Here is a 10,399-nt window from a genome sequence, read left to right as displayed (position 1 = left end):
CGGAGGGAGGGGCGGGGGCACCTTATCACAGGCGAGAGGCCACCACCGAGTCCCCGCCCAGCTCTGCCCCTCTCCTCGGCCTCATCGAGGCCATCGCCTCTTCAGCAGACCCCCGACACTGGTCCGGTCCCAGGGTTGGGAGGCCGCACGGTGGTGAGACCATGTCGTCGTGGTGGGACCATCTCCCCCTGGTGGGGCCATCTCCCTGTGGTGGGACCATCTCCCCGTGGTGGGACCATCTCCCCCTGGTGGGGCCATCTCCCCGTGGTGGGACCATCTCCCTGTGGTGGGAGCATCTCCCCGTGGTGGGACCATCTCCCCCTGGTGGGACCATCTCCCCATGGTGGGACCATCTCCCCCTGGTGGGGCCATCTCCCCCTGGTGGGACCATCTCCCCGTGGTGGGACCATCTCCCCGTGGTGGGACCATCTCCCTGTGGTGGGACCATCTCCCTGTGGTGGGACCATCTCCCCGTGGTGGGACCATCTCCCTGTGGTGGGACCATCTCCCTGTGGTGGGACCATCTCCCCCTGGTAGGGCCATCTCCCCATGAGTGGGACCATCTCCCCCTGGTGGAAACATCTCCCCATGGTGGGACCATCTCCCCGTGGTGGGACCATCTCCCCATGGTGGGGCCATCTCTCCGTGGTGGGACCATCTCCCTGTGGTGGGACCATCTCCCCATGAGTGGGACCATCTCCCCCTGGTGGAAACATCTCCCCATGGTGGGACCATCTCCCCCTAGTGGGGCCATCTCCCCATGGTGGGACCATCTCCCCATGGTGGAACCATCTCCCCCTAGTGGGACCATCTCCCCATGGTGGGACCATCTCCCCATGAGTGGGACCATCTCCCCGTGGTGGGACCATCTCCCCATGAGTGGGACCATCTCCCCCTGGTGGAAACATCTCCCCATGGTGGGACCATCTCCCCCTAGTGGGGCCATCTCCCCATGGTGGGACCATCTCCCCATGGTGGAACCATCTCCCCCTAGTGGGACCATCTCCCCCTAGTGGGACCATCTCCCCATGGTGGGACCATCTCCCCATGAGCGGGACCATCTCCCCATGGTGGGAGCATCTCCCCATGAGTGGGACCATCTCCCCATGGTGGGACCATCTCCCCATGAGTGGGACCATCTCCCCATGGTGGGACCATCTCCCCATGGTGGGTCCATCTCCCTGTGGTGGGACCATCTCCCCATGAGTGGGACCATCTCCCTGTGGTGGGACCATCTCCCTGTGGTGGGACCATCTCCCTATGAGTGGAACCACCTCCCTGTGGTGGGACCATCTCCCCCTGGTGGGACCATCTCCCCATGAGTGGGACCATCTCCCCATGGTGGGACCATCTCCCCATGAGTGGGACCATCTCCCCATGGTGGGACCATCTCCCTCACGAGCCCCCATGGTCCCCATCCCCCCCCATCCCCCCCCACCCCTGTTCTCCTCCCAGGAGCTACTGCTTCAGCGGCTACAGCTCCAACCCGCCGTGTCCCAGGATCCCACCGGGTGCCACGGAGAGTTGCCTGTTCACCAACTCCATGCTCCGTTTCCGGGGGAGCGTGGGGCTCCTGGTCTACGAGGCGGACACCTTCACCTTGGCCATCCTCTTCTCCAACCCCTTCGACTACAACCTGTATTCCGTGGAGTTTGCCGTGGAGATCTCCATGCACAAAGCCCACCTCAAGGACCTGCAGAACATCTACCAGAGGATGTACAACGATCAACCCGCCAGCACCGGCAACGAAACCATGCTCCACCGAGTCAAGCTGGGCGCGTGCCAGGAGCCCGTCATGGTCTCCGCTGGCCAAGTGAAGGTCATGGCCACCATGTCCAACGCTAGAAAGTCGATCATGAGAGTCATCATAAACGGGCAAGAGGATTACACTGCCTAGATCCGGAGGAGGCCCCACCCACCATGGGCCGGCGTCAAGGGATGGGCGTACCTCCTCCATGTTGATGTACCCACCAGGCAGAACCTTCTGCCCTCAATAAAGAGTTGGGCAAAGCCAACCCCGCGCCGTGTTGTCCTAAGATGGGAGAGGAAGGAGCACCAGTAGGGTGGAAGATGCTTCTTTTTGCTCCTCCCCCCCCTTTTTTAGCAGCTCGGAGGACGCCCCGCTGAGGGGTGAGGAAGAGGAGCGTGGTCTGAAGGTCCCGTGGAGACGGTTGGGTGGGTTGCGCCGCGCGTGGGGCTTGGGGGGCTCCAGTTCCTGGTGGAAACCTGCTCTCCTGAAGGAGACCTCTGGGGGTCTGAAGCCCAGCTGGGGTTTGGTTTTGCCCTTCCTCCGGCGGGAGGGCCCGGTGTGGGGCGCCGGCACCGTCCCGTTGGCCAACCTCTTCTCCAGCCCCTCGGACAACCGCGTTTTCACCACGGCGCTCGGGTCCCCACCATCTAGGTGGGCTCAGAAGATGGGACCCAGCCCGTGCCTGGCAGCTGGGGTCACCAAGGTTGGGGGGGGGTCTCCAAGGTTGGGGGTCCTCAGGAGTGCTTGAGGGGGTCTCCAAGGTTGGGGGTCTCCAAGGGTTGGGGTCTTCAAGGTTGGGGGTCTCCAAGGTTGGGGGTCTCCAAGGGTTGGGGTCTTCAAGGTTGGGGGTCTCCAAGGGTTGGGGTCTTCAAGGTTGGGGGTCATCAAGGTTGGGGGCCCCAGGAGTGCTTCAGGGGGTCTTCAAGGTTGAGGTTCCAAGGTTGGGGGTCCTCAGGAATGCTTGAGGGGGTCTCCAAGGTTGGGGTTCCAAGGGTTGGGGTCTTCAAGGTTGGGGGTCTCCAATGTTGGAGGCCCCCAGGAGTGCTTGAGGGGGTCTCCAAGGTTGGGGTTCCAAGGGTTGGGGTCTTCAAGGTTGGGGGTCATCAAGGTTGGGGGCCCCAGGAGTGCTTCAGGGGGTCTTCAAGGTTGGGGGTCTCCAATGTTGGAGGCCCCCAGGAGTGCTTGAGGGGGTCTCCAAGGCTGGGGTTCCAAGGGTTGGGGTCTTCAAGGTTGGGGGGTCATCAAGTTTGGGGGTCCCCAGGAGTGTTTGAGGGGGTCTCCAAGGTTGAGGTCTCCAAGGTTGGGGTTCCAAGGGTTGGGGTTCCAAGGGTTGGGGGTCTTCAAGTTTGGGGGTCCCCAGGAGTGCTTCAAGGGGTCTTCAAAGTTGAGGTCTTCAAGGTTGGGGTTCCAAGGGTTGGGGTCACAAGCGTTCGGGGTCTTCAAGGTTGGGGTCCCCAGAAGTGTTTCAAGGGGTCTTCAAGGTCAGGGACCCCGGGGTTGGGGTCTTCAAGGTCAGGGGTTGGGGTGTCCCCAAGTCTGGGGGTCCCTGAGGTCAGTTAGAGCCCTACCCCACGGGATCCCCCCCGGCAGGTCTTCGAAGAGGCCAAAGTTGGCTCTCCTGAAGGCCAAGGTCGTCACCCCGACTCGTCGCCCCTGCTTCTACCCGGGGGGCCCTGGACGCCCCTCGCACGGTGGGGGGGGGTGGGGGGGTGGTGAAGCCCCCCCACCCCGCGAGGCTGAAGGCCCACCACTGCCGGGCCCCCCCCAGCGCGCCGGGGAAGGCCTCGCCAGCCTCATCTTCCTCGCGCGGGGCCGGAGCGAGCCCTCGGCCGGCTTTGCCCGACCCTTGCGTGGCCCCTCGAGGGGCTCCAGCTGCGCCCCCCCCCCGCCCCCCCGGGTGTCTCCGCCCTGTCCCCCCCCCCCATCCGCCCTGTCCCCCCCCCCCATCCGCCCTGTCCCCCCCCCCCATCCGCCCTGTCCCCTCCCCCCCATCCGCCCTGTCCCCCCCCCCATCCGCCCTGTCCCCTCCCCCCCCATCCGCCCTGTCCCCTCCCCCCCATCCGCCCTGTCCCCTCCCCCCCATCCGCCCTGTCCCCCCCCCCCATCCGCCCTGCCCCCCCCCCCCATCCGCCCTGTCCCCCCCCCCCATCCGCCCTGTCCCCCCCCCCATCCGCCCTGTCCCCTCCCCCCATCCGCCCTGTCCCCTCCCCCCATCCGCCCTGTCCCCCCCCCCCCCATCCGCCCTGTCCCCCCCCCCATCCGCCCTGTCCCCTCCCCCCCATCCGCCCTGTCCCCCCCCCCCCATCCGCCCTGTCCCCCCCCCATCCGCCCTGTCCCCTCCCCCCCATCCGCCCTGTCCCCTCCCCCCCATCCGCCCTGTCCCCCCGCCCCCATCCGCCCTGTCCCCTCCCCCCCATCCGCCCTGTCCCCTCCCCCCCCATCCGCCCTGTCCCCCCCCCCCATCCGCCCTGTCCCCTCCCCCCCATCCGCCCTGTCCCCTCCCCCCCCATCCGCCCTGTCCCCCCCCCCCCATCCGCCCTGTCCCCTCCCCCCCCATCCGCCCTGTCCCCCCCCCCCCATCCGCCCTGTCCCCTCCCCCCCATCCGCCCTGTCCCCTCCCCCCCCATCCGCCCTGTCCCCTCCCCCCCCATCCGCCCTGTCCCCCCCCCATCCGCCCTGTCCCCCCCCCCATCCGCCCTGTCCCCTCCCCCCCATCCGCCCTGTCCCCTCCCCCCCCATCTGCCCTGTCCCCCCCCCCATCCGCCCTGTCCCCCCCATCCGCCCTGTCCCCTCCCCCCCATCCGCCCTGTCCCCTCCCCCCATCCGCTCTGTCCCCCCCCCATCTGCCCTGTCCCCTCCCCCCCCATCTGCCCTGTCCCCTCCCCCCCCATCCGCCCTGTCCCCTCCCCCCATCCGCCCTGTCCCCTCCCCCCCATCCGCCCTGTCCCCCCCCCATCTGCCCTGTCCCCTCCCCCCCCATCCGCCCTGTCCCCCCCCCCCATCCGCCCTGTCCCCCCCCCCATCCGCCCTGTCCCCTCCCCCCCATCCGCCCTGTCCCCTCCCCCCCATCCGCCCTGTCCCACATATCCCCCCACACCCTCCACATCCCCCCGCCCCCCCCAGTCCCCCCACAGCCCCCCAAGTCCCCCAATATCCCACGGCCCCCATATCCCCCCACACCCTCCACATCCCCCCGCCCCCCCCCAGTCGCCCCACGGCCCCCCAAGTCCCCCAATATCCCACGGCCCCCATATCCCCCCACACCCTCCACATCCCCCCGCCCCCCCCAGTCCCCCCACAGCCCCCCCAAGTCCCCCAATATCCCACGTCCCCCATATCCCCCCACACCCTCCACATCCCCCCGCCCCCCCCAGTCCCCCCACAGCCCCCCAAGTCCCCCAATATCCCACGGCCCCCATATCCCCCCACACCCTCCACATCCCCCCGCCCCCCCCAGTCCCCCCACAGCCCCCCAAGTCCCCCAATATCCCACGGCCCCCATATCCCCCCACACCCTCCACATCCCCCCGCCCCCCCCAGTCCCCCCACAGCCCCCCAAGTCCCCCAATATCCCACGGCCCCCATATCCCCCCACACCCTCCACATCCCCCCGCCCCCCCCAGTCCCCCCACAGCCCCCCAAGTCCCCCAATATCCCACGGCCCCCATATCCCCCCACACCCTCCACATCCCCCCGCCCCCCCCAGTCCCCCCACAGCCCCCCAAGTCCCCCAATATCCCACGGCCCCCATATCCCCCCACACCCTCCACATCCCCCCGCCCCCCCCAGTCCCCCCACGGCCCCCCAAGTGCCCCAATATCCCACGGCCCCCATATCCCCCCACACCCTCCACATCCCCCCGCCCCCCCCAGTCCCCCCACGGCCCCCCAAGTCCCCCAATATCCCACGTCCCCCATATCCCCCCACACCCTCCACATCCCCCCGCCCCCCCCAGTCCCCCCACAGCCCCCCAAGTGCCCCCATTATCCCACGTCCCCCATATCCCCCCACACCCTCCACATCCCCCCGCCCCCCCAGTCCCCCCACAGCCCCCCAAGTCCCCCAATATCCCACGTCCCCCATATCCCCCCACACCCTCCACATCCCCCCGCCCCCCCAGTCCCCCCACAGCCCCCCAAGTGCCCCCATTATCCCACGTCCCCCATATCCCCCCACACCCTCCACATCCCCCCGCCCCCCCAGTCCCCCCACAGCCCCCCAAGTCCCCCAATATCCCACGGCCCCCATATCCCCCCACACCCTCCACATCCCCCCGCCCCCCCCAGTCCCCCCACGGCCCCCCAAGTGCCCCAATATCCCACGGCCCCCATATCCCCCCACACCCTCCACATCCCCCCGCCCCCCCCAGTCCCCCCACGGCCCCCCAAGTCCCCCAATATCCCACGGCCCCCATATCCCCCCACACCCTCCACATCCCCCCGCCCCCCCCAGTCCCCCCACAGCCCCCCAAGTGCCCCCATTATCCCACGTCCCCCATATCCCCCCACACCCTCCACATCCCCCCGCCCCCCCAGTCCCCCCACAGCCCCCCAAGTCCCCCAATATCCCACGTCCCCCATATCCCCCCACACCCTCCACATCCCCCCGCCCCCCCCAGTCCCCCCACAGCCCCCCAAGTGCCCCCATTATCCCACGTCCCCCATATCCCCCCACACCCTCCACATCCCCCCGCCCCCCCCAGTCCCCCCACAGCCCCCCAAGTCCCCCAATATCCCACGGCCCCCATATCCCCCCACACCCTCCACATCCCCCCGCCCCCCCCAGTCCCCCCACAGCCCCCCAAGTCCCCCAATATCCCACGGCCCCCATATCCCCCCACACCCTCCACATCCCCCCGCCCCCCCCAGTCCCCCCACAGCCCCCCAAGTCCCCCAATATCCCACGGCCCCCATATCCCCCCACACCCTCCACATCCCCCCGCCCCCCCCAGTCCCCCCACAGCCCCCCAAGTCCCCCAATATCCCACGGCCCCCATATCCCCCCACACCCTCCACATCCCCCCGCCCCCCCCAGTCCCCCCACAGCCCCCCAAGTCCCCCAATATCCCACGGCCCCCATATCCCCCCACACCCTCCACATCCCCCCGCCCCCCCCAGTCCCCCCACGGCCCCCCAAGTGCCCCAATATCCCACGGCCCCCATATCCCCCCACACCCTCCACATCCCCCCGCCCCCCCCAGTCCCCCCACGGCCCCCCAAGTCCCCCAATATCCCACGTCCCCCATATCCCCCCACACCCTCCACATCCCCCCGCCCCCCCCAGTCCCCCCACAGCCCCCCAAGTGCCCCCATTATCCCACGTCCCCCATATCCCCCCACACCCTCCACATCCCCCCGCCCCCCCAGTCCCCCCACAGCCCCCCAAGTCCCCCAATATCCCACGTCCCCCATATCCCCCCACACCCTCCACATCCCCCCGCCCCCCCAGTCCCCCCACAGCCCCCCAAGTGCCCCCATTATCCCACGTCCCCCATATCCCCCCACACCCTCCACATCCCCCCGCCCCCCCAGTCCCCCCACAGCCCCCCAAGTCCCCCAATATCCCACGGCCCCCATATCCCCCCACACCCTCCACATCCCCCCGCCCCCCCCAGTCCCCCCACGGCCCCCCAAGTGCCCCAATATCCCACGGCCCCCATATCCCCCCACACCCTCCACATCCCCCCGCCCCCCCCAGTCCCCCCACGGCCCCCCAAGTCCCCCAATATCCCACGGCCCCCATATCCCCCCACACCCTCCACATCCCCCCGCCCCCCCCAGTCCCCCCACAGCCCCCCAAGTGCCCCCATTATCCCACGTCCCCCATATCCCCCCACACCCTCCACATCCCCCCGCCCCCCCAGTCCCCCCACAGCCCCCCAAGTCCCCCAATATCCCACGTCCCCCATATCCCCCCACACCCTCCACATCCCCCCGCCCCCCCCAGTCCCCCCACAGCCCCCCAAGTGCCCCCATTATCCCACGTCCCCCATATCCCCCCACACCCTCCACATCCCCCCGCCCCCCCCAGTCCCCCCACAGCCCCCCAAGTCCCCCAATATCCCACGGCCCCCATATCCCCCCACACCCTCCACATCCCCCCGCCCCCCCCAGTCCCCCCACAGCCCCCCAAGTCCCCCAATATCCCACGGCCCCCATATCCCCCCACACCCTCCACATCCCCCCGCCCCCCCAGTCCCCCCACGGCCCCCCAAGTCCCCCAATATCCCACGGCCCCCATATCCCCCCACACCCTCCACATCCCCCCGCCCCCCCAAGTCTCCCCACAGCCCCCCAAGTGCCCCAATATCCCACGGCCCCCATATCCCCCCACACCCTCCACATCCCCCCGCCCCCCTAGTCGCCCCACAGCCCCCCAAGTCCCCCCATTATCCCACGTCCCCCATATCCCCCCACACCCTCCATATCCCCCCGCCCCCCCCAGTCCCCCCACGGCCCCCCAAGTGCCCCAATATCCCACGGCCCCCATATCCCCCCACACCCTCCACATCCCCCCGCCCCCCCCAGTCCCCCCACAGCCCCCCAAGTCCCCCAATATCCCACGGCCCCCATATCCCCCCACACCCTCCACATCCCCCCGCCCCCCCCAGTCCCCCCACAGCCCCCCAAGTCCCCCAATATCCCACGGCCCCCATATCCCCCCACACCCTCCACATCCCCCCACGGCCCCCCAAGTCCCCCAATATCCCACGGCCCCCATATCCCCCCACACCCTCCACATCCCCCCGCCCCCCCCAGTCCCCCCACAGCCCCCCAAGTCCCCCCATTATCCCACGGCCCCCATATCCCCCCACACCCTCCACATCCCCCCGCTCCCCCAAGTCCCCCCACGGCCCCCAAGTCCCCCAATATCCCACGGCCCCCATATCCCCCCACACCCTCCACATCCCCCCGCCCCCCCAGTCCCCCCACAGCCCCCCAAGTCCCCCAATATCCCACGGCCCCCATATCCCCCCACACCCTCCACATCCCCCCGCCCCCCCCAGTCCCCCCACAGCCCCCCAAGTCCCCCAATATCCCACGGCCCCCATATCCCCCCACACCCTCCACATCCCCCCGCCCCCCCCAGTCCCCCCACAGCCCCCCAAGTCCCCCAATATCCCACGGCCCCCATATCCCCCCACACCCTCCACATCCCCCCGCCCCCCCCAGTCCCCCCACAGCCCCCCAAGTCCCCCAATATCCCACGGCCCCCATATCCCCCCACACCCTCCACATCCCCCCGCCCCCCCCAGTCCCCCCACGGCCCCCCAAGTGCCCCAATATCCCACGGCCCCCATATCCCCCCACACCCTCCACATCCCCCCCCCTTAAAATCTTCCCCACCCCCCCCTCTATACCCCGACACCCCCCTTCTTTACCCCAACCCCCCCTTCTTTACCCCACCCCCCCGCGCCCCACAGCCCCCTCCCCGCGCCCCCCAGCCCCTCCCCGCGCCCCCCAAGCGCCGCCGCCGGGCGCGGCCCCCCACGAGCCCGGATAGCTCAGTCGGCAGAGCATCAGACTTTTAATCTGAGGGTCCAGGGTTCAAGTCCCTGTTCGGGCGGAAGTGCCTTCTTTTTCCTATTCTCTCCTTTTTTTTCACCAAAAGTTTTAATCCCCCCCCCCCAACCCCCCCCCCACCCCCTCCGCGGGTCCCGCCCCCCCGGTTCCCCGCGGAGGCGGCGGCCTGTGGGGCGCGGTGGGGCGGGCGCGGAGGGCCGGTCCCATGGTGTAATGGTTAGCACTCTGGACTCTGAATCCAGCGATCCGAGTTCAAATCTCGGTGGGACCTTCCCCGCCTTTTGCCGGGGGGCGGAGGGGGGGTCACTCCTCCGCGCCCCGCTTTGGGGGCCGCGTGCCCGAAGTGTGGCAGCCCCCGCCCCCCCCAGGTGTGACGTCAGTTGCCCCAAACATGACGCCCCTTTGGGGACCCCGGCTGACATCCCACGTGTGACACCCCCTTGGGGACCCGGGTGACACCCCACGTGTGACACCCCATGGGGACCCCGGTGACACCCCTTGGGGACCCGGGTGACACCCCACGTGTGACACCCCATGGGGACCCCGGTGACACCCCCATGGGGACCCCGGGTGACATCCCACGTGTGACACCCCTTGGGGACCCCGGTGACACCCCCTTGGGGACCCAGGTGACACCCCACGTGTGACACCCCCTTGGGGACCCAGGTGACACCCCCTTGGGGACCCGGGTGACACCCCACGTGTGACACCCCATGGGGACCCAGGTGACACCCCATGGGGACCCCGGGTGACATCCCACGTGTGACACCCCATGGGGACCCCGGTGACACCCCCTTGGGGACCCAGGTGACACCCCCATGGGGACCCCGGGTGACATCCCACGTGTGACACCCCATGGGGACCCAGGTGACACCCCATGGGGACCCCGGGTGACATCCCACGTGTGACACCCCATGGGGACCCCGGTGACACCCCCTTGGGGACCCAGGTGACACCCCACGTGTGACACCCCCTTGGGGACCCAGGTGACACCCCCATGGGGACCCCGGGTGACACCCCACGTGTGACACCCCCTTGGGGACCCAGGTGACACCCCATGGGGACCCCGGGTGACATCCCACGTGTGACACCCCATGGGGACCCAGGTGACACCCCCTTGGGGACC

General features: G+C 69.6%; 2 non-coding genes across 2 annotated transcripts; both read left to right on the top strand.

Moving 5' to 3' along the window:
- Window positions 1–9,243: 9,243 nt before the first annotated feature.
- On the top strand, window positions 9,244–9,316 carry TRNAK-UUU (transfer RNA lysine (anticodon UUU)). Its single transcript has one exon. It is a non-coding gene; the product is annotated as a tRNA-Lys (tRNA).
- Window positions 9,317–9,472: 156 nt separating this feature from the next.
- Window positions 9,473–9,544, top strand: TRNAQ-CUG (transfer RNA glutamine (anticodon CUG)). Its single transcript has one exon. It is a non-coding gene; the product is annotated as a tRNA-Gln (tRNA).
- Window positions 9,545–10,399: the final 855 nt, after the last annotated feature.

The sequence above is a fragment of the Phalacrocorax carbo genome, chromosome 33, assembly GCF_963921805.1.
Source record: "Phalacrocorax carbo chromosome 33, bPhaCar2.1, whole genome shotgun sequence".
NCBI lineage: Eukaryota > Metazoa > Chordata > Aves > Suliformes > Phalacrocoracidae > Phalacrocorax > Phalacrocorax carbo.
The sequence above is the reverse complement of the archived record's forward strand: the minus strand, read 5'-3'. Positions and strand labels throughout refer to the sequence as shown.